At 41.4% G+C, this 23,651-nt stretch overlaps 1 protein-coding gene across 1 annotated transcript in view; it reads left to right on the top strand.

The window, feature by feature from the left end:
- The window catches only part of RAB36 (RAB36, member RAS oncogene family), a 522,669-nt gene that overhangs the window by 262,395 nt on the left and 236,623 nt on the right, over positions 1-23,651 (top strand). The gene's annotated exons all lie outside the window — the stretch shown is intronic.

Raw genomic sequence — 23,651 nt, 5'->3', positions numbered from 1 at the left:
TAACACACATGCGTGCGTATACACACACACACACACACACACACACACACACACACACACACACACACACACACACACACACACACACTTTAAATTGGGAACTAACACATCCAGTATTCCCAAGCAGTCTGTGCAGTCATAACAAGGAAATGGGTCAGGAGCAGTTTATATTTCTCTATACAGACGTGTGCAGGTAATGTTGTATGGGAGCTTGCTCTTTGAATCCACTGCTGCAGTCCAATTCTGTTCCAGCAGGGGGTCAATGTAGGCAATGGTGTAGGAGCAGTGAGTGTATGTGTGGAGAGGTTGCAGTTACTGCAGACCAAACCACTCCCAGAGGAATCACTGCAGCTAGTGGTTTAGAAACACCGCTTGTGGTAGGGTTGACACCTTTTCAAATGCCCAAAGTGGGACATTTTTGTAGAAACGTCAGATTTTGCAAGGCAAAACATACCCACGGCGAGTATAAAGGACAGAAATTCCCTTTTTTGCCAGAGTAAAAGCTTATTCTTGTAGCATTTGAGTTGCTTATTCTGTTTATTATAATATTTAGGTGTTTCAGATACAAAATAACTGTTTTATGCAACTATTTCAGTGTTGTGTTTCCTTACTGAAAGGTCACAAACAGTACGTGCAGGAAAGGACACCTCAAATAGTATCACCGTGAGCACTGATGCACCTCAAGACTGTTCTGAGCCCTCTGCTGTTCACTCTGCTAACGTATGACTGCACTGCCTAGTACAGCTCAAATCATATAATCAAGTTTGCAGATGATACCACAGTAATGGGTCTTATCACAAACGGAGGAAACAGCCTATAGAGTGGAGGTGAGACAATTGATAACTTGGTGTGGTAACAACAATCTGGCACTCAATGTGAATAAGACCAAAGAGGTAATTGTGGATTTCAGAAGAAACCATAAGAAACATTCCCCACTCACATTCAATGGGAGAAACAGTGGAGAGGGTAAAGAGCACCAAGTTTCTTGAGGTGCACATCTTGAAAGATTTGTCTTGGTCTGTGAACACAAATGCCATTGTGAAGAAAGCGCAGAAATGCCTACACTTTCTGCAAAGGTTGAGAAGAGCAAATCTACCAGCCCCTGTTCTCTTGACCTTCTTCAGGGGCACAACTGAGAGCATCCTGACAAACAGTTTTGCAGCTTGGTATGGCAACTACTCCACCATAGACTGCAAGTCCCCCCAAAGAATGGTGAAAACGGCAGAAAATGTTATCAGGACCGTGCTGCCCTCTATTCAAGACTTGCACCAGTCTCGTTGTCTCATCAGAGCCAGGAAAATAACCAAGGACTGGACTCACCCTACATATGGACCGCACTGTTCCTGCACCTAACATCTGTTAGGCATTATAGCATACATTGCAAAACGGACAGATTTAGCAGAAGCTTCTATCCCCTGGCCATCAGGCTACTGAACTCCAATAGCAACTTACATCTTGCTTGACATCAGGGACAGTAGATAATATGACGAGTGAGAAGCATATTTGTGTGCAATAACCTTAAAAGATTTTAAATACACTGTCTAACAGAGGTAATCTTATTTCTGTGCGATAACCTCTGATGCTAAAACAGCATCCTGTGCAATAATTAACAGTGTTTCCTTAGACTAGTGCCAACAAAATCCTGTGCAATAAGTAACAGTGTTTCTTTAGACTAGTGCCAACAGAATCCTGTGGAATAAGAAGTAGCTGTGGAATTCTGTGCAATAAATACCATGTCTCTTTAGTTTAGTAAATGTCTATTGGTATGTAAAACAATAACTATTATGTAGTAGGAATGTCCAAATGTAGTAATGTGAATTGTTGCATATGTTAGATGTTTGTACATAGAGCCTGGAGTAAAGTAATTTCATTCAGTTGCACTTAATGTGGAGTCTGAATGACAATAAAGTTTATTTTGAATTTGAGTTTTTCTTTAACAGGGTGCTAATTGCTACTGCAGTCCCAAACTATCCCAGCAGGGGTCACTGTAGATAAGGGTTTAGGAGCACTGCCTGTGGGAAAGCTGACAACTGTTGAAGTCCCAGTGTCACACAACATGAATCACTGGTAGGTAATGGTGTAAGGGCTTTACACCTGTTGCAGTCCCGGCTTCACCTTGCAGGAATCAGTAGTGATGTAGGGGCCGTAATAGTGAGGGCAATCAGCTACTGCAGTATCAACATGTGGTTGCAGGAGTCAGCTACTGCAGTCCTAACATCTTCAGCAAGAGTCGTTGTAGATTACAGTGTAGGAGCACTATGGCAGAGCTCACGACTTATATGTTCATAGGCTGTAGGTACTTTCTGGGCTACTAATCTATGATGATCATTAGATGCCTAGCTTTATATTCCCATTGTAGTTTTTATTTATTTATTTATTGACATTTGATTCCGCGGTAGTGGTGCTGCAGTAGTGTTGTCGCCTCACAGTAAGACATTGTCCCATTCGATTCTCAGCTAGAGTGTCTTCTGTGTGGAGGCATGCGTGAATGGGCGTACCTTCGTTGAAGGTTGTGCGTCAGGACTGGTAACTCGGCACGTAAAAATCCACTACCAAACATTAGCGGACTGGAGTTCCGCTGTGGTGACCCCTAACCGATAAGCCAAAAAGACACAACATTTATTGAAATTTGATTACCGGGAAAGTCCGACTAGGAAGTAGCCCATTTTCAACGTAGGCCCAGGGAGAAAAGCTCCAATTACCCATTATATTTTGTGTATGAATAACACACAGCAAACAGAACATGAACATGTTGTGATATTACTTGTTGCCCATTTTCATAAGGGACATGGGTGCTAAGCCAGGGGAATTTATGGTTTTCCATCCAGTCATCCAAATTTAATTTGAATATAGTAAGAGAAGTACTTTGCTTTATGCTAAGAGGAAGACATAGCAAAAGAGTGGTATTGTCTGTGATGAATATCTGTCTGTCCAACATATCCTGGTTGTGAGTGAGTGTTTATGCTACCACTGGACTTGCAAAAGTGTAATAGGCCTGACATGAATGGAGCTGTTGAGATTTTATACGTGAGGTAGAGGTCACCTGTTTAGTAGTCTGTATGACATGGAGAAGAGGGACAAAGGTCTGTGATACTCTGTATAGTTCTGATGATTTAGGTATTTGATTTTGTTAGTGTGAAAGCGTTGTGGTCATTCCACTTATGCCAAGTGTTTGGACATGTACATACCAAAAGAGGCATTATAGTTGATGATCGGCCTAATGTCAGCAGAGTACAGTGGAATGATTATATCCTTGGATGTGGCTCCATGCATTTAGATATAAGCTGTGTGATGAAAAAGGGCTTCCTTACAATAATGGATATGTTGTGAACAAAAGACAGTTTGTTGTCGTCATGGGTCCCCATATCTCTGACTATGGTATCAGCTTTCAGGGGTGTGCTGTCAATGTGATAGTTACAAGAGTGGTCCTTTTTTCTTAAGGATATTATGATACATTTCTTGGCATTTCATTTTAGTCCATGATTTTGGCACCAGATATTTGTTTGGGAAAGGTCCTCTTGCAGGATATTGATGTCTTCTGGGAAGTTTATGATGGCACCAAGTTTATAGCTATGTGCAAACTTTGACAGCCATAGACCCTTAAAATTAACTTTCACTTCCGAGAAGTAAATTTCAAAGAGGCCTGGCCTAGGGAAATTACCTGGGGGTATACCACCAATGACAAGTTTTGTAGAGGAGGTGGAGTCTACCCTAATTTCCTGGGTTCTACTCGTGAACTAATTTGCTATCCAACAAGTTATATAAGGATTTACATTTAACTTGAAGAGTTTATCTTCACTGCCTGAATATGTCATGTATACTGACTTGCTTTCAACCATTGCTTCAGTAATCTACTGAGGGAAGCCAACCAGGTTAAAATGGCAGGATCACCCCTTGACAAATCCGAACTGGCTTCGAACAAGTTTGTAGGTTGCCTATGTCCTTACTTATTACTTCCAGAATGATCCTTTCTGTTGCTTAACAGATGAGGCTGGTCAGTCATATGGGTCTTTAGTTACCCAGGTTAGTTACCACCCCACCCCTGTGCAGGGGGATGACTGTTGCTGTCCTTCATTCATCTAGCACATATCCTGTTTGGAGGCTGATTAAGTCCTTTTTCATGCTGACCAGTAGGCAGTCTGGTATGTTACCTGGTCCCATGGAAGTAGTGTTTTGGCCTTGAATAGTGGCTTGAGGACTTGTCCTTCAGAGATTTAAGTGGAGGTGTAGATGAGAGTATGTGATCTGGGAATTTGAGGGGCGTGAAGTTTGAAATAAATTTATCTGCTAGTAGATTGACTATTAACTCTGCATCAGTGTGTGTGATATCATTTAATAATAGTTGGACGGCACAGTGATGCAGCGGTAGCATTGTTGTCACACAGCAAGATGTTCTCTGGTTCAATTCTCGGCTGGGGTGCTTTCTGTGTGGAGTCTGCATGTCCTCCCTGCATTCCTGTGGGTTTTCTCTGGGTGCTCTGATTTCCTCCCTCATCACAAAGGTATGTGTCTGGAGTGTTTCTCCCCAGGCCTCCGCTCAAAATTGGCTTAATTCCAAATTGGACTTTCCCAGTTAACAAATGATAAATAAATAAATAAATAGTTCCAAACAGTGCTGTGCATTGTTTCTGAGGCTCCTAAGGCTCTGTGGTTATCCTTTGCCTGGATGGCTATTTTACCTCCTGTCTGGCTTTAGTTGATTTGCTCAGGATCCAGAGTTCTGTGTTAAGTTTAGCAAGAGAGTGTTTACCATCTTGAGAGTTAAATTTATTTTTGAGGGCAGTTGTTTTTTCTTTTATTATAGATCCTGTTTATGTTTTGGTTCCAGCATAGTGGTTTCATCTTATGTTTGGAGTTGTATTTACTTCAGAGTGGACAGGTGCATTGTGCAGCTGTTTACACATGTATAGAAGCTGGAGGAAAAGGATTCTACATAAGCAGTGGAGTCATTATTTTGGAAGGAGATTTTGAATTTAGTGAAGTTATCATTCAATTTTAGCAGATTAGTATTTGCATAAGCTCTGAATAATGAAGTATTGGATAATGCTGGTGTCTTAAGACTTATAGTCAACGTGTTTGATTTGTGGTCTGGTTTGACTTGGGAGGAAGTGACATCTGGTGAGGAACAAAGCTGCCCCATATTGGTAAGGAAGAAATTCAGGATTTTATTGCCCCTTGTTGGGGTGTGGAGTAGCTGGTCCAGAAAGTTTGTAGTAATGAAGTTCAGAAATTCCTGGACATACATGTTTGAGGTCCTGCCTGGCTGTGTCTTATAGACTTCACAGATGATGCCAAGGCATCCTTGCTGAATGGCTGTTTTGATGGGGTTGCACTTTTTTGGCTTATCAGAGAAACATCACCTAGAGAGTATGGAGAAGGTGAGTAAAGCTCTCACACTTTTGGCAGTAAATTTCAGAATCTGCAATGCACATTCTCTTGGATGCAGTTATTTTTCACTGTGGTCAGAAGCAGCAAAGCAACAGGCAGTCTTGGAGAAACTGACGTGACCATGGTAACTTGCAGAATAGTTGCTAGCCCACAGCTGGTAACATTTGGCTGCAACACAGGAACAGCAGCCTACCACCTAAAGACCCTTCCCAACTGTCCCAGTCTAGAGGCAGTCGGGAAGGGTTGTCTATCTCTCCATCTGAATATGTTTGGCTGGCCATCACATAGAACAAGTGCATCAAGACAAAAATATCTAGAGACTGCCCGATTCCGCTTCTCTCCCTGCATAAGCCCCACTGTTTTCCATTTCCCAATATACCCACCCCATCAAAAGAATGCAGGAAGGAAATATTTCTTGAACTTTGTACTGAAAAGTCAAGTGGTCATACCAGAGAAGAAAGGATTGAGTTTTCTGAAACAGCTCTCTTTATTTTTCAAAATAGACAAAGGACCTCATTTCAACACTCAGTCCGAGAAGCCTAAATGAAATTATTCTCAGAGAGTCCTTATGGTCATGGTGCACTCCATCCTTACCTACTTGACAGAATTAGACTGGATGTGTACTTTAGATCATCAGTATACCTGCCTTTGTTTGAAGTCTTCCAAAAAGGCCAGGAGTTATCTACACTTCTGTAGAGGAGCCAGCTATTATCAATTCTGGATGATGTTCAACTAACTCACTGCCTTACTGGCATATGGGTAGTAGTGCTCTGTTACCCTTCCTCTAGTAGTCTACCAAAGCTCAGAGTTCTTCCCACTGCCTATCTGTGTGATGGCCCACAGACAGGACATGTTTAGTTTTCTAGTGCCATAGTATGAGAAGGATATTTTGGAAGACTTATCCTTTGTTTGGATCTTTTCAGCTGATGAGCTCAAGAGAAGAAACCTTTTTGCATGTTATTTCCTCCCTCTGCTTTTTTCTAACAGTGCTTGGAATAGTGTATTCTGATGGTTTCCTTGTATTTCTGACTGGAAAATTGCATGTACTTGAAGTTTTAATAAACCTGCAATGTAAGATTTGCACTGTTTATTATAAACTAATTCTTGGTCTCTGTGGGTTTTAACCCTTGTTATGTGTTTTATGGTCATTGGTGAATGTTTAACTGAGTTTCTGTGCTAAGGCCATTTTAGTACAGTTTCTCTCATGCTTCCAGAGCCATGAGTTAATCATGTCTGTTATTTCTGTTGATCAAACGCTTCATTTGAATGTGTTGACAAGTGAAAAAAATTGTTTTGCATTTTTTCCTTTGGGGTTATCATTATGTGAGGTGATTAAGCAGGTTTACAACATTTACATTTTTTTTTCATTTTAATCATGATTTGGATACCATTTTATGTGTTAAACATTTCTGACAGGAATTTGTCATAATTTATACATGATTCTATGTCTAAGGATGTTTTGTGCTATTTATAATCATTTGTGGTTGCAATTAGCCTTTATTTAAAGAGGAGACAGAACAACAGACTGGAAAAAAGCTGTGGTGGCTGTAATACCTAAAGAAGGTAAATAGCCATAGGCCCATTCAATTTTAAACCATGCTTATAAAGTGTTTATGTTTATAATGGCTTAAAGAATGGCAAATGTGATGCCAAAATTGACTGATGTGGATCAGTGTGGTTTTGTGGAGGAGAAGCAAACATTTCACAGCATTAATAGAACAATGATCATCCAGAGGGAAGTAGAATGTAAGAAAATACTGCTGTTGTTGGTGGGTCTTGATTGCAGGGGAAGCTCTCAACAAAGTAAGCTGGGATTTTTATTAGTAAGACAATGGAAGCATTTACATTTCCTGATAGAGTAATAAGCTAATTTAGGAGAATATATGAGGAATACGAGACAAAAATCAAAGTGGTAGGGTTCCTCTCTGATAATTTGTGTCTGAACAGAGTAACCGAGCAGGAATGTCCACTTTCTCCTTTTTTATTCGTGTTATATTTAGAATTATTGGCAAAAAAATAAGAGACTCAGAAATTCAAAGATGTAATTGGTATGGTATTCAGGAAAAGCTGGCCATATTTGCAGATGATATTATATTGTACCTGTCAGAGCCAGAAAAGGAGATACTACTGTTGTGAAACATTCTGATACAGTTCCATTTTTTTTAATATAAAATTTAATAAATATAAAACAAAGGCTGTAGCTGTAAACTATGTACCCACACATGAATTGGTTCAGCAATACCCATATTTATGGGGACATGATAAAGATGAAGTATTTAGGAGTATGGATTAAACAGGAGTCTGTTATGGCAGCTAAGGATATGTGGGAAAAGACTAAACAAAAGATAATACAAAATATGAGAAACTGGAAGTGCTTGTATGTGGATATGGATAACAAGATACAGGCAGTAAAAATGTTTTGAGTCCCATTAGTTTTATACGCAGGTCAGGCATATTTTTATCAACCAGAGGAGAAGTTGTGGATAGTAATTAATAACGAGTTGAATGATTTTTATCTGGGAAAGGAAGAGGGTAGGAGTGAAGTGGGGTACGTTTATCCTTCCAGTGGAACAAGAAGGCTTAGGATTACCTGATTTGAAGGGATATTTTAGAGCTACAAAGTTAAGGCTTTTGTACGTAGAAAGGGGCGATTCATAGTTCATAGAAGTCATAGATAAGTATGAGATGATGGTGAAGGAGGGGGTAATTCAAGAAATATGGAAAGAGTGGGATTTTGGATGCAGATCCTTAAGGAGATTAACAACAGTCTTACAAAGTATTATAGTCATGAAGTAGCAGAAAGTGTACTAAGAAGCAAGTCAACACGGGAATGAGTGGAGAGAGGAGATGTTTCCTGACAGGGATGACTGCAATTAGAGTACAGAGAATAGGCAAGATGGGTGGAATGTACTGGAGGAAGCTGGCAAAGGAACCAAGGTATTGGGAACAAATACTTAGACAGGGAAAATTAACAGAATGGGAAGAGGCCAAGAAGGCACTTGGACTGCAGGCTAGAGATTGCCTCCCTTATCAGGGATTGATATCAGATAAACAAAGAGAAAGGGATGGGGAATCCTAAATGAAAGACCTGCACTGGTTTAGTTTTTAGCTGAATCTAGAATAGAAGTTTCTTTTAAAAATGGTTAATTAGTAGAGTATATAAAATGTTGCACAATAACTATAAAGATCAATCAGTGGTGGTTAGAAGAGATTGGGAAGAGGGACTGGATATGCAGTTCACAAAGAAACAATGGGAGGATATATGTATGACTCCCAAATATGCAACAAAATCTAGAAGATTTCGGATTTTTGCCTGAAAGCGTTTGCTTAGGTACTTTTGTACCCTAAGCAGACTCCAAAGAATTTTTCATCAGGTAGATGGCAAATGTTGGAGGTGTGATGGGAAAGAAAGAGATACCTGGGAGCACAAGTTCTCAGAGTGTAATGAGTTGGCAGACTTTAAAAGTGCCCCTACAATGTACTGTGTCAGAAATGTTGGGCAAGCAAATGAATCTGAAATGATTTTTTTGAGCTGGGATACAGGACCTGGATTGCATACACATAGTAAGGCCTTGTTAAGTTTAATTCTAGTGGCTGCCAAAAAAGCAATTAGTAAAAAATGGAAATCGAAGTCTAAACCAGCCATACTTGAAGTAATGAATATTGTAACAGAGATAAAAGAACAGGAAGTGGCATCTTTAGAAAAGTATAGGAGTAAATTACATAGAAAAAAATGGAAATTATGGGGAACAATACATGCAGAAAAATATTTTGGAGGAGGAATGAGGTTTAAGAGAAGGCAGGAACTGAACAGTTTGTCTAATGTTGGTTTGATTATATTGTATAGAACAATATATGTGACGTATAATGTTTGTAAATATGAACTTGTTAATATGGTTTCATTACTTTTATATAAATGTAATTTTACTGATCTCACAAGTGATAATTCAATAAAGGTGTTTTTTTAACAAAAAAGGAAACTAGCCTTTGTTTATTAAAACTGGGTGACTTTTGTGACATGTATTTTGTACTTTGAACTGTGTTACTGAAACTACTGTCATTTTATTCAGTGCAGTTTTCAGAATAGTATTCCTGCAGAAATAGACTTTAGATTGCTATTTAGAGGGGGAATAATATGGTTTGTCCATTTTTTACTGGGCCTACCATGTAGCCAGTTTTTGGTATTGATCTGACAGTTTTTGTGTCACCTAAGTAATGCCAGTGCTCCCACCCCTGTTCAACCACACAAGGATCCTGATTTGAAGGGAATCCTGAATCTGAGGTTTCAGAAGTGTCAAGAGTCTGATCACTTTCATCTGAGGATGAACAAATTCCAAAACCCAGACAGATGTTTTCTTTTTCCAAATCATGGCTAGATTTAGGGATGTATTCAGTTGGGAGCAGTCAACGGCTGCCCCTGAGATCAGCAGGGTATATGACCTTTTGGAGGATGAGGCCCCTTACCTTCATTGGTCCCAGCATTGGAGGATGAGGCCCCCTTCCCTCCACTGATCCCAGCATTGAAAGATGAGGCCCCCTTCCCTCCACTGATCCCAGCATTGGAGGATGAGGCCCCCTTCCCTCCACTGATCCCAGTATTGGAAGATGAGGCCCCCTTCCCTCCACTGATCCCAGTATTGGAAGATGAGGCCCCCTTCCCTCCACTGATCCCAGCATTGGAGGATGTTTTTAACAAAACCTGAAATTCTCCTCTGCTGATTGACCCTCTGCCTAAAACAGTGTTTAAGAAATTCAGAGTGTGCACAGCCATGCATAGAGTGTGCACAGCCATGCATAGTCTCCAAGCCCCCTTCTTTGCAGACCCTGTTTCAGTGTCCCCAGTGACCTTTTCCAGTAAAAAGACTGTAGGCCAGATTCATGAAAGTCTACACTAAGTATACAAAATTTGTATTCAAGAACATCCAACACATTTGTGTGCTGTCTATCACACAAAAAGATTACACTGATTGTACACCTAGTCTATACTTTATAGTAGCCTTTATGAATCCCCTTTGATGTTTAAGGCTGCAAGAAAAACAGTAGGAAAACTAAAATTAGGAGAAAGAAGGTGGGAGTTATGCTTGTGTTATCTATTCGCTCAGAAGGGTGTACTCTTAGGTACATTTAGTGTAGGCATTCATGAGTCTGGCCTAATGTCTTCATTAGACCTAGTCCTTCAGATAAAGTAGGCAAGGGCTAGAATCTCAGGAAAAGAAGCTGTCTCAATCCAGCATGGCAGCTTTTATAGTGTTAAACTACCAGTGTTTTATGTGTAAGTTTTTATTGAGATGTAGCTGAGCAAAACATCTGTGTCAAAGATATTGTTTCCACTGTTTCTCAAGTGTCTAAGCTTACTTTAAAGAGTGCCTTGGAGGAGGCCAATACTGTTTCAAGAAGTGTAGTGAAGTCGGTGGTGATAAGGAGGTATGCTTGGTTGCACAGCCAAAACTATTCTGATGAATTAAAAATGAGACTATCAATGATCTAGTTGACTCTGACTGTGTGGTTGGTACAGCAGCTAATCAGATCCTTAAACACTGGGATGAAGGAAGTAAACTGATGCAATGGGTGTCAAAACGATGTTCATCACATTAATCACTGCTGCAGTCATCTTAGCTATATGGGTTGTAGTCTGCTGAGGGAATAATGGCTGGTCAACTTCCAAAACTTCAGGGCACCTTCCACATGCCCATACTGTCAGGCAGCTTGAGCTCAGCTGATTAAAAGACAAGTTTGAATTGCAAAGCCCTTCAAAGCTTTACCGATGCCAAAGAGTATGCACCTCTGAGGCTTTTGAGGATCGATGTTTCACTTGTGTTTTTCTTTGCTGGGCAGATTAAGTTCCCTTTGGGGGAAAAAAAAATCCATGTTCTTAAATTTCTTGATGTTTTTTACTTTCCACTTCAAGAAAGTTATTTTAAAGTTAGGAGTATTGTGTTTTAAGGGACTGTCTTGAAGTTGTAATGTACTTTTAAATGGCGCACTCATTTTTTTGGGTCTATATTAGAACACCAAACATTTGAAATGTCGGGTGTTCTAATATCGACCCACTTTCAGCAAACGCTGAAAATATCGAAGTAACAGGAAACCGAATTCTTTCCTAGGGAAAGAATTCGGTTATCCGTTTCTGTTGCTTCGGTAGTTTCAGCAGTCTGGTGGAAAGTTATGGGTAGGGTCCAGGTAAGTGTGTAATTGTGTGGACTTGTGGGTTAGGGCGGGTTAGGTGAGTTAGGGTTAGGGCGCGGGTCAGGTAAGTGTGCGATTGTGTGGATGTGTGGGTTAGGGTGGATTAGGTGAGTTAGGGTTAGGGCGTGGGTGAGGTGACTGTGCGATAGTGACAGACCTTAGGGTTAGGGTTTGGGTTAAGGTAAGTGGATAGTTAGTGGTGTATGCATAGTTTAGTGTAGGGTTAGGTGTACGAGTTTAGGTGAATGTGTGTGGATTGCTGTTTGTTTGGTGTGCTTGTGTTGTGTGTGTGTTTTGGAACAGCAAATTTTTTCCCTCGGGAAAAAATTTGTTGTTCCGAATGTTTAATGTTTTTTTTTTTTCGATTGCTAGGGTTCGATATTAGAACACTCGACATTTTGAATGCCCTGTGTTCTAATATAGACCCCATTTTTCTGTCAGTTAAAAATTGTATTAACTAACATATTTTCTGTGGAGAATTTGTATTTATTTTTCCTTGGTGGGGCTGGCATAGTGTTTGGAAGTACTTTTTTTGTGTTTTCTTCTGTCAAAAAGTAACTCTTGCGGACTGGTAGTTCTACCAGCATTTGCTGCTTGTCTTTCCCAGGAAAGAAGCATCATTTTGGCTTGACCATTGAACAGACCACCGGTCCCATGACAGGTCCTTCCTAAAGCCACAAAAAGAAAAAGTTAAGCAAACAGCCTTTGCTGCCACAGTAGGCTAGCAATTTGCCTCAGCTGCATGTGAGTGACTCTGCTGTGGTCATTTGTTGTACTTCAGACCACCCATCTTTTATCCCAGATCCCTCTGGTGTAGCACCTACAGACACTATGGACTGGGGGTTAGCGCCATCCTCTGCAGCTGATGGAGTCCCCTCAGTAGCCAAGGGAGAGCCACTCTTGTCGGTCCTGAGAGAGGGACCAGGAAATGTTTCCCTTTTGTGCCAGAATGCAGTGACCATCCCTGGGGAAGCAGCAGCTGTCATTAGAAACATGGTTGGCCTCATTTTTCATGTCAAAAAGAAACAGAAAACTAAGCTTGCATGTACTCTTCCTCAAATTTCTTTAGACAGGAGTAGTTTATTGGGTCTGGCTCAGAGTTTAGTTTAGGCTATTCATCCTTCTTGTAAAGTAGCTTCTAGTAAAAGAAAGAGGGATTCCTCTTTTGATGAAGATATTCAAGATTCTAAATCTGAATATGAAGATGCAGGGATGGATTCTGTTTTTTTTTACCCTATGATTTTTTTGACTCAGACTGAGAGGAGCACTCAGTTTCTGATTCTCCTTGTGGGGGTTTCTCTTTCTCTGAGACTGTTGCTAGAATGTGCCATTGTTTCATTGGGAGAACAGTGAGGTTTCCTCAGTCCCTCAGACAATACTGTTAGTTATTACAGACGGATTTTCCAGAACCTACACCCATTCTTTCTTTTCATATAACTTTAGGAAATGTGTGTGTTACTGCCAGCAATTTCCCTGTTAGCCAGATGCCCCTAAAAGGGCAGCTAGGATGTATAAAATTTCTCAGTCTTTTATATTTATATACAGTATTCTCAAATTTGATCCAACAGCTATAGCAATTCTTGATCCCACTACTGCTAATCACTTAGTCAATTCCAATTCTCTTCTCTCTGATAAGGACAGGAAGATTAGTCATAGGCATTCTGCAACTTTGGTTTTCAGAATTTTTAATTGTTAGGTTCATGTGTTAAAGCTTGTTCTGACAAATTGCAAAAGCATGAGGAATGTTTTATCTGCAGTTTCTTCTTTGAAGGAAAACCCTTCTTTAACTTATTTTTCTCTCTTTTACATGTGTCACCACTTATTGTTTGCAGTGTGTGAATGAGTCTGTTGATATTTCTTCCAGGGCTGTGGCCACTGTTACTGTTTTAAGGAGATTTGCATGTTTGCATTCTCAGAACCTTCCAAATTATTTTAAAATGGGATTTTAAATTCTCCCTTGAATGGAGATTTAGTGTTTGGTCCTTCTGCTGCAGAGGTGATCAAAAAGTGTGATGAAAGGCGCAGGCTGATCCAGGGAATTTTCAGCTGTCCTTTTCCAAATTGTCCAAGGGATTTTCTTTCTCCTCTTCCATTTTTGGCAGAAAAAAAAGAATCCACTGTCTCAAGGCAGTTCCAAAAATAAGTGTCTAACCTCCCCACACCAAGAACAGTCCAATATGCCTAGAGAGCTTGTGACCCACTCCCACCCTGATACCTCTCTCTTTCAGAACATCTTAATCTCCATTTCTTATTTAACAACAGATTGCTTCAGACAAACGGATTCTGAATTTCATTCATCAAAGTACAGATGGCAGTGGGAGGAAATTCTTTATTTCCAGGGGGTCATTCCTCATCCTCCAGATCAAACTCTTTTTGTTTCCATCTGTCCTTCATCAAGTGCTGTCCCAAGGACTGATAGAATTAGTTTCTCCTTCTGAAGTGAGGAAGCGGTTTTATTCAAGAATATTCTTAGTGCCAAGGAAAGAAAATGCTTGGAAACCAGTTCTGGATCTTTCTTTCTTGAACCTGTTTGTGATAGTGCCCTAATTCAGAATGATGTAATGTCACAGTCGGTTACCTCTTCTTCCTCTATCACATTTCCTGGTTAACACTTAGATGCTTATCATCACATCCGTATTCATCCAGACGTCAGATGACTCTTAAGGTTTTTTTTACGTCAGGATCACATTATCAGTTCTCTGCCTTACCCTTTGGACTATCCACTGCACCAAGAGTGTTCACAAAGTGCCTAGCTCTAGTTGCAGCTTGTTTTAGGCTACAGGGTAACCACATGTTTTCCATATTCAGATGACTTGCTTATCTTTGCAGATACTTTTTTTCAAAGTGTCAGGAATCTCTGTCTTGGATGAGAGATCTGTTACACAAGCTGGGATTCCAAGTGAACAGTTACAAATCTTACTTGACTCCTTCACACAGGATTGTGTTCCAGGAAAGTCAACTAGACATCTCAGTTCAAAGGGCTTTTCTTCCACAAGAAAAAATGCTTACTTAGGTCTGTTTCTAAGGTTTTCCATTCGGACTTCAGTCACTGTGAGGAAATACCTCAGGATTTTGGATCTCATTACATCTATGATTCTCATAATACCCCTGGCAAGACTCCACGTGAGAAAGATGCAGTGGTATCCAAAATCTCTTTGGTCCCAGCATCAACACCGTTTATCTTTTGAAATCCCAGTGCTGTTCTTTTTTCAGAAGAGAAATCTTTTGGTAGAGACAACAGATATCCTTAAATCCAGGTCTCCCCTTCTCCCTCCCTGCTGCATAATAGTCAGTCACCACAGATGCTTAGGACTGTGGTTGTGGAGTAGTTTCAGGAGGGATAGAAGTGCAGGGGTGTGGAACACCAATGACAGACACAAGCACATAAATATCAAGGAGATGCTTACCCTGTTCAAGGCATTCAATTCTCTGAACCATCTTTTGTACCCAGGACCTTTTCAAAGTGGTTTCAGAAAATACTACAGTCATGTGGTACATCACCAAGCAAGGGGGAACCAGGTCATACCCCTTTTTTGCATACTAGCCTTGTTAACTTGGGATATAGCTTCACAGCACAATCTCACTCTACAGGGATCCTTCATTCTCTCAGAGAAAAATTGTGTGTCAGACAAGCTGAGCAAGACAAGGACAGGCCCACACAAATGGAAACTGATCAGGGGGTCTTCCAACATTTGATTCAACTGTGGAGAGTTTCTTAAGCAGACATTTTTGTTTCCACTTTGAACAATCAACTGGCAAGATTCCAGGACTCTACTCTTGAAGGCCTAGAAGACAGATGTCTTTTATTTTCTTTGGACAGGAATGTTCCTGTATGTTTTTCCACCCTTTCCACTAATATCCAGGGTACTTCTGAAGATTCAGAAGGAATTCCCCAGGATCATTGTGTTGACTCCCTTCTGAGCTAGGCAACTGTGGTTCTTCCTTCTTTCAGAAATGGCCAAGGGCAATTATCACACGCTTCCTCACAGACTGGATCTACTCAAACAAGAACAGGTGTATTTGATATACTCTGACATCAGTCATTTTCAAGTGACTGCCTGGATGATAAGCTGATAATTCTTTTTAGGCACCTGTTTACTGAGGATGTGCAGCAGGTACTGGTTGGAGTTTGCATAATAGTTGAGGTGCTTACCTCACAGACACAAGATACAGTGTTTGATTCTCACCTTAGTGGGAAATTGGCTAGGCTTAAAATGGCTTATAAGGGCAACTAACCTTGTACTTAGAAAATCATATATTAGCAAGTGGAAAAGATTTTCTAGTTGGTGCCAGCAATATAACCAGCACTCATTCAGGGTTAGTTGTGTGAGCTATTATCCTATGGCCTTTCTTATTCCTTTATCAAGGTTCATTTATTGGCCATTTCAGCATGTCTGCCCATAGATCCTCCTCTTTCAAGGTAGTCTCATGAGAAAATGTTCTTGAAATGGGTTTTACATAAGAGGATGCCATGTAAACTGGTGAACCCTCCCTGCGATCGTAATTTTGTGTTAGAGAAGCTAACCCTCTCCATTTGAACCAGTTACTCTGGCTGACTTGAGGTTCTTAACAAGGAAAACAGTTTTACTGATTGCTTTGACAACTGCAAGAATGACATGAGTTGCAAGCTGATATGGTGAGTCAACCCTACATCATTTTGCATAGGGACAGGGTTTCTTTGAGAATTTACCATTCTTTTATGCCTAAAGTGGTATTTCCAATTATTTTAATTTAAGCCAAACTATCCATCCCCTGTTTTCTTTACTGAATCTAAAACTGGGGGTGAAAGGATTCTCCATATCTTGGACGTCCACAGACACCTCCTGTACTCTCTTGACAAAACTATATTCTCAGATCTCTGGATCAATTATTCATTTCTTGTGAGGGTAAGTAGATGAGGCAACCTGTGTCAAAACAGACTATTTCCAAATAGTTTTCTAAGTCTATTATCTTTTGTTAAACTTACCATAACAAATCTATTCCAGACAGGGTCAAGGCCCTCTCTACCAGGGCTTCAGTTTCATCTATGGCTTTTTGGAAAGGGTTGAATTCTGGAAATGTTCTAGAAGATGCTACTTGGCCCTCTGTACATACTTTTGCATAGCACTATAAGCTTGATTCTTTCTCTAGGTCCAGATCAAACTTTGCCAGGACAAGTCTCCAGGGGTTCCTGGACACTTCTTCTTCCGCCTCCTAAATGTATTTAGCTATGGTAATCTACCCAGATAGGTAAGGCTACTGCAGAAGTGATCAATGTAATGAACATAGTAGAGTTGTATATGTTGAAAGTACCATAACGGTAGATGTTCAAATGATCACTGCTGCAGTAGCCACTCACTCCCTCCCTCCCTCCATCCCCCTTGTTTTTTTTTTTTTTTTTTTTTTTTTAGGCCAGGGATTTGACATTTATGTTTTATTGTTCCTAGCATAGTCCTTTTCTGGGCTCATCCTCCCTCTTTCTGCTGGCAGGAAAGTTCTGAAGGGCTTTGTGCCCAAACTTCTCTTTTAGTCAACTCAGCTTGGGTTGCTTGACAGTTTGGGCACGTGAAAGATATCCTGAAACTTTGGAAGCTGGTCTTCCATCATATCCTTGGCAGGATATAACCCATATAGCAAAAGCTATAGCAGCAGTGATCATGCGAACATCTACTGTTATTTTAAGTTCAACTTACACAAGTGTACTTTCCATATTCCCAAGTTTCCCTCCAGAAAGCAGCATCATTTTCTGCAGCCCGACAAATAAAAGTCCCAGCCTAAAAAAAAAAAAATAAACCTCCAAAAGGAAATGGCAGGTCAAGTCCTCCTAACCTAATAAGAGGGGTTCCTTTCCCAAAATGGATAACCTCTTTCTAATCTGATTATGTCAATGCACAGCACATATCTTCTCAAGTCTCCGTCTGGGTGCTGTATCTTGAAAGTTAGCTCTTAACAAAGCTGCCTGTCCGACAGTGGTTTCCAAACAGAGGGGTGCTCTACATCATTGGCAGAGGTTACAGGTGGCAGAACATCCACCTCCATTCAAAGGGATTGCGCTTCACCTGCTGGAACAGAGTTTGTTATTCCCTCCTATACTCCTGCAAATGCTGGACTGTGTTCCTCCTTCAGAAAGAATGAAAGGTTTCTACTCTAGAATTTTCTTGGTTCCCAAAAAAGAGCTGTTGTGGAAACTGGTTTTGGACCTATCGATTCTGAATACTTTTGTCAAGGTCCCCAAGTTCAAGATGCTCATCCTGCAGACATTTCTTCCTGTTTTGACAGAGAACTACTTCATGGTGATCCTGGACTTGAAGGAAGCATATTATCATATTCCAATTTCTTATCACTTCAGGAGATATCTGAGATCTGCTGTGTTTAGTTTGCACTATCAGTTTATTGCCCTTTGGGCTGTCTACTGCACTTTGAGTGTTCAATAAATGCCTTGCTCTGGTAGTGGCCCCCTGTTGGACTCTTGGAATTCACATCTTTCCTTACTTAGAGGAGTTTCTGATCTGTGCAGAGTCTATATCCAGATGTTTGGAATCTCTAGAGAAGGTCTTGACATTACTCTTCCTGCTGGGGTTCAAGTTGAACCTTACAAAGTCGTGCCTGATACCCTTGCAAAGACTTGGCTTCTTGGGTTCTTAATCAACATCAACATAAGAATGGCCTTTCTTTCCAAAGGCAAGATCCTGTCTTACTGCATGGTGTTTCAGGAATTCTGCAGGAGGAATGCCACCTTATCAAGAGAATTCCTAAAAATTCTAGGACTGATGGCACCCATGATTCTCATGAAACAACTAGCCCATCTCCATGTGAAGAAAATTCAATGGTACGGCGAAATGTTTGTTGGACCCAGTGCCTCCATTCCCTGCAATCCCAGTTGCCAGTGCTGCCTTTCATCAGACAAAAGTTACAGCGGTGGAGAGCACAGTTGAGCGTCAGTCCAGGACTTCCCTTCTTCCCACCTGTTCCGGCATAATCCATCCAGACAGATTCATCCAACTTCACTTGGGGAGCTGTGTCAATGGGAGGCAAGTGCAGGCCACCTGGGGGCCAAAGGGCATGTTGGCTGTGATTCATGCCTCAAAAGTCCTTCACCATCTGGGACTCTGTTTCCTCTTCTTGTGGTTACAGATAACACCAAAGTGATGTGGTACCTCAACAAACAAGGGCTACAAGAACATATCATCTATGGTAGTTGGCATTGATTGCCTGGAAGCTGGTCTACAGGATTTTCTGACTCTTCAGGCATCATATAAATTGTCAGAACTAAACATTGTTTCAGAAAGATTAAACAGATCCTGGACAGGCCCACATGACTGGCAGCTCAAAGCAGTGATGTTCTAAGATCCAATCCAGATGTGGGTAATGCCTCAAATAGATCTGTTTATCTCCTTTCAAAACATACAGCTGCAGAAATTCTGTTCCAGACATCCTTGCAGTCATAACTGAAGGACAGACGCATTCTCATTCCCTTGGATGGGAATGTTCCTGTACGCATTTCCACTGATTCACAAGGTGCTTCGATATGTTCAGAAATAATTGCTAAATATCATTGTGGTGACCCTCTGTTGGTCTACTCAATCTTGGTTCTCCCTTCTAATGGTACTGGCCAAGGGCAATTGTCACAGACTCCCTGACAGCCTGGATTTGCTCACACAGTCTTGGGGAGACTGTTACATCCCATTTTAAAGCAATTACAATGGACGGCCTGGATGATTCATTCTTGGGTCCATTTAGGCACTTGTTTCATGAGGATGTTTGTTAAAGGAGGTCAGAAAACCTGCCACAAGAAAATTGTTTACAAAAGAATGTATTTTTAAGTGGTGCCTAAATGGGAACAGAGGGTCCCTTGAGGTTAACATCCTTTTAGCCTTAAAATATTTGTGTGAGCTACCTCTGGGATGGGTTTTTGTATATGTCCATTAAGGTGCATTTAGCAGCAAGCAATTTCCTCCTTCATAGGATCTCAACTATGTTCTGTAAAAATTGACCTTACCACCTTTTGAACTGGCAGGACAAGCTGATCTGATGTTCTTAACATGGAAAATGGTTTTGCTTATTGCTCTGAAATATGCAAGGTGAGTTTCTAAGCTACAAGTTCCCATGGTGGGATAACCTTATCTAATTTTCCACAGGGTAAGATTGTGTTTTGCACTAACCCCTCTTTCATGCCAAAAGTGGTTTCAGAATTCATTCTCAGTCTGTCTATTAACCTCCCTGTGCTTTTTCCAGAACCTAAGAATAAGGGATAGAGGATACTTCATACCTTGGATGTGCATCGGCAGCTCAGGTAGTACCTTGACAGAACAAACCCCTTCAGGAAGGCTGAAAGGCTTTCTATTTCTTACACAGAGACAAAGAAGAGTCAGCCTGTCTCCAAGCAGCCTACTGGTTGTCCTCTGATATTGTTTTTTTTTTTGTTTTTTGTTACACCCACCATGACGAGGCAAATCTAGGCAAGGTAAAGGCTCATTCCACCAGGGCCATTTCCTCTTCACTGGCATATTGGAAAGGAGTACACTGTAGAGATATTCTAGAGGCAGCAACTTGGTCATCTGTCCATACTTTTATGAAGCACTACAAGCTGGATGGCTTTTTTAAATCCAGAGCAGGCTTCACTAGGATCATTAACCATGGGCTTTCAGACCTGTATCCTTCCTCCTCCCAGGTTGAGTAAGTTTTGGGAATCCACCCTTATGCCAGTAATGCAGTGGGTTTGTTGACAATAGAACAGTTATAGGTTCATAGGTTCATAGGTAGGTACTAGGCTATTGGACCTAGGGCCTATATAAGCCTAGCCAAATGGTACCCTGGCTTTTACCACCCAAGAAAATTATTTTCTTGTGCCCCTGTCAAGCAGAGCCACAGAAGTGATCCCCGGGGTTAATTTCCTATCTCCCATCCAATCATCAAGATTTTTCTTTGGAGAGTGCTAATGAGGAGCTTTGTTTGATATAGATAGGTAGTTTGTCCAAGAGTATGGGAAGTCTCTGGGACAGGAATCTATCCCTCCAGCATGTTCTGTTTATTGTGGTGACAAGGTTTAGGTCCCTTGAGCGTGTAGCTCGGAGGGATTGGGATTTCTTTACATGGAGCATATCCAACAGCTCTGGGTTTGACATAGCTTTGTATGTTAGGCAGAGATCGCCTATGAGTAGGCGATATGCGGCAGAGTAAAGCTGGAGTTTTTTGAGACGTTCTGTGTAGGGCATCTGTTTGAGGCCATTAATCCTCTTTGTGAGGTATTTCTGTGGCCTTTCCAGTTGTTGTAGATGTCTTGTGAGGTACATACCAAAAGGGGCGTTGTACTCTATAATTGGTCTAATGAGTGATGAGTAGAGGGGAACAATGACCTCTTTTTTCCTGGATGAGAAACATTTTGTGATGAGGTGTGCCACGTAGAAGGATTTCCTGACTACTGTGTCGATGTGATTATCAAAGAAGAGACTACTGTCTACCTGTGTCCCAAGGTCTCTTATCACACTTTCGGTGTTAAGTAGACTACTGCCTATGTGGTAGTTCATGGGTACAGAGTTTTTGCCAAAAGGGATGACAATGCACTTTTTGGCATTGAGCTTGAGGCCATGGCTTTGACACCAGGCATCTGTCTCAGTGAATCCCTTTTGTAGGATGTCCACATCATTAGGAGTTTTGATTATGGCTCCTAGTTTGCAGTCATCTGTGAACTTTGTTAACCAAAGACCTTCTGTGTTAGCCTGTACTTCAGAGAAGTAGATACCAAACAGGAGAGGAACTAGGACTGAACCCTGTGGTACTCCACTTGTCACTGGTCTGAAGTTGGATTTAGAGTCTGCAACTTCCACATTGTGGGTTCTGTCAGTGAGCCAGTTGGCAACCCATCTTGTGACATAGGGATTTATACCTAATTTAGTGAGTTTATCTATAATTCCAAAGTGGGGGGGATGGTGTCGAAAGCCATGGCGAGATCTAGATAGCTGTGTGAACCACCTTACCCTCATCTAAGGCTTTGGTGACCGCTTCAAAGAAGTCTATCAGGTTTAGGAGACATGATCTGCCTTTTACAAACCCGAACTGGGTAGGGTCCAGAGTTTGGAGATTACCAACGTCATTGTTTATAAGTTCCATGATGATACTTTCCATAGCCTTGCAGACCAGGCTCATCAGGCTAATAGGCCGGTAGTTCCCAGGGTCCATGGTGGCTCCCCCTTTGTGGAGTGGGATAACCGTTGCTGTGTGCCATTCAGTGGGCACAAAGCCTGAGGTGAGGCTATGATTGAACATGGTACTTAGGTGGGGTGCCAGTTCGTTCTGTAGTTCATGTAGAACACAGCCTGGGATGTCGTGAGGTCCCATGGATGCTGCGTTCTTGGCTTTGGAGAGAGTGTTTTTTTCCCTGTGCAACAGTGATTACAGGAACTTTGCATTCTTCCAGTATAGAGATGGACCCTTTAGGGGATGAAAGAGAGGTAAAGTTAGCACTGAACCTATCTGCCAGGATGTTGGCAATATCAGTTGGTTCTGTATATTTAGTGCCATTGTGCTGTAACTCAGAGCAGATCTGAGTGTTGCCATAAAGATTCTTGACATAGCTATAGAATGCTTTGTGGTTGCCTTTAGAATCAGTGGTGATTTTGTTTTCGTAACTAGCTTTGGAGGATTTTATGAGGGATCTCAGCTTCTTACTGAGGCTGATCAGGGAGTTCCTCCAATCATGGGATTTTACTCTTTTTTTGCAACAGTTTCTTTTTTTGTGTTGTAGAGTTTGTTTATAGCAGGGGACCACCAGACTGGCTTCCTTTTTTTGGAGAATAGCATCTTGGTTCTGTTAGGGATTGCACGATCCATGCACTCGTGTAAGTGCTTATAAAGTGCAATTGTATAGGATTCAGCAGTCGTACCTCTATTGTCCGTCAGCATGGGTGTTGTGAAGTTTGCCACTTCTGTCTTAAAAAGAATGAAGTTGGCTTTGAAGAAATTTTTTATGGTGGTTTCCCTAATGGGGGGTGGGGATGGGATGTGGAAGTCTTGGGTGATTTGCTTCTGGTCGGATCTGACCAACGAGGAATTGACCTCTGGTGTGGAACACCGGTTGCCTATGTTGTTAATGACCAGGTCGAGGATATTGCTGCCCCTGGTGGGGGTGTGGATAAGTTGATCCAAGGCATTGGAATTTATGAATTCCAGAAAACGTTGAGCACAAGAGTTGGTACATGAGTAGTTTTCCCAGTTAATGGTGGGGTAATTGAAATCGCCCATTATTAGGTTGTTAGATTTTACTCTAATATTTTCCAGTGTATCAAGAAATGAGGAGTGGGAATCCTGGGGCACGGTGGGGGATCTGTAGCAAGCTACAATTTGGATTGCGGTCTTGCCCAGAGTCAGTTGCACTTGGATAATCTCGGATGCATTATGCTGAGCAACTAGCCTGAAGGTGTGGATATCTTTAATGAATATGGACACGCCTCCGCCTCTGCCTTTAGTGCTTTGGTCCAGGTTAGGTGGCCGAATGGTGGGGTATGAATTATAGCCTGGTAATGCAGAGGTGCTCTCTGGAGCCTTGAACCAGGTCTCTGTCACTGCACAGATGTCGATGTTCTCCATTTTAAGGAGTGCCTCGAGTGAGTGCATTTTTAGGTTTAGACTTCTAACTTTAAGTAGCACTACCCTCAGATTTTGCTTGCTTGTACCTGTTACGGTGCTGAATTTGTCATTTGAATCTTGCCTAAAAAAGGCACTATAGGGGTGGCAATAGCCTTAGCCAGTATCCGGAACCCCAAGGGCGACAGGTGCAGGCCATCTCTGGCAATGCATCGTGATTTGTCGTTCATGTCATCTCAGCCAGACAGATACTAGATCCCCTTAGAATGACACCAGAAGCTTAGCCAATTGTTGAAGTCAATCATTTTGTCCTTTTACTGTGGTATCATTCTGGGTGATGGCAGGATGCTACTCGGGGCTAGGGTCATACCTGCCTGGGCTACAAGATTGGACAGCTCCTTCATGTCTCTTTTCATGTAGTCCAGGGAAGTACATCTCAGGTCATTCACACCAACATGGACAATGACAAAGTCATATTTGTACTTGTTGTGGAGTGACCTGAGTGCATGAGTTAT

Source organism: Protopterus annectens, chromosome 4.part0, assembly GCF_019279795.1.
Source record: "Protopterus annectens isolate FY-2018-M chromosome 4.part0, PAN1.0, whole genome shotgun sequence".
Taxonomy (NCBI): Eukaryota; Metazoa; Chordata; order Ceratodontiformes; family Protopteridae; genus Protopterus; species Protopterus annectens.
The sequence above is the reverse complement of the archived record's forward strand: the minus strand, read 5'-3'. Positions and strand labels throughout refer to the sequence as shown.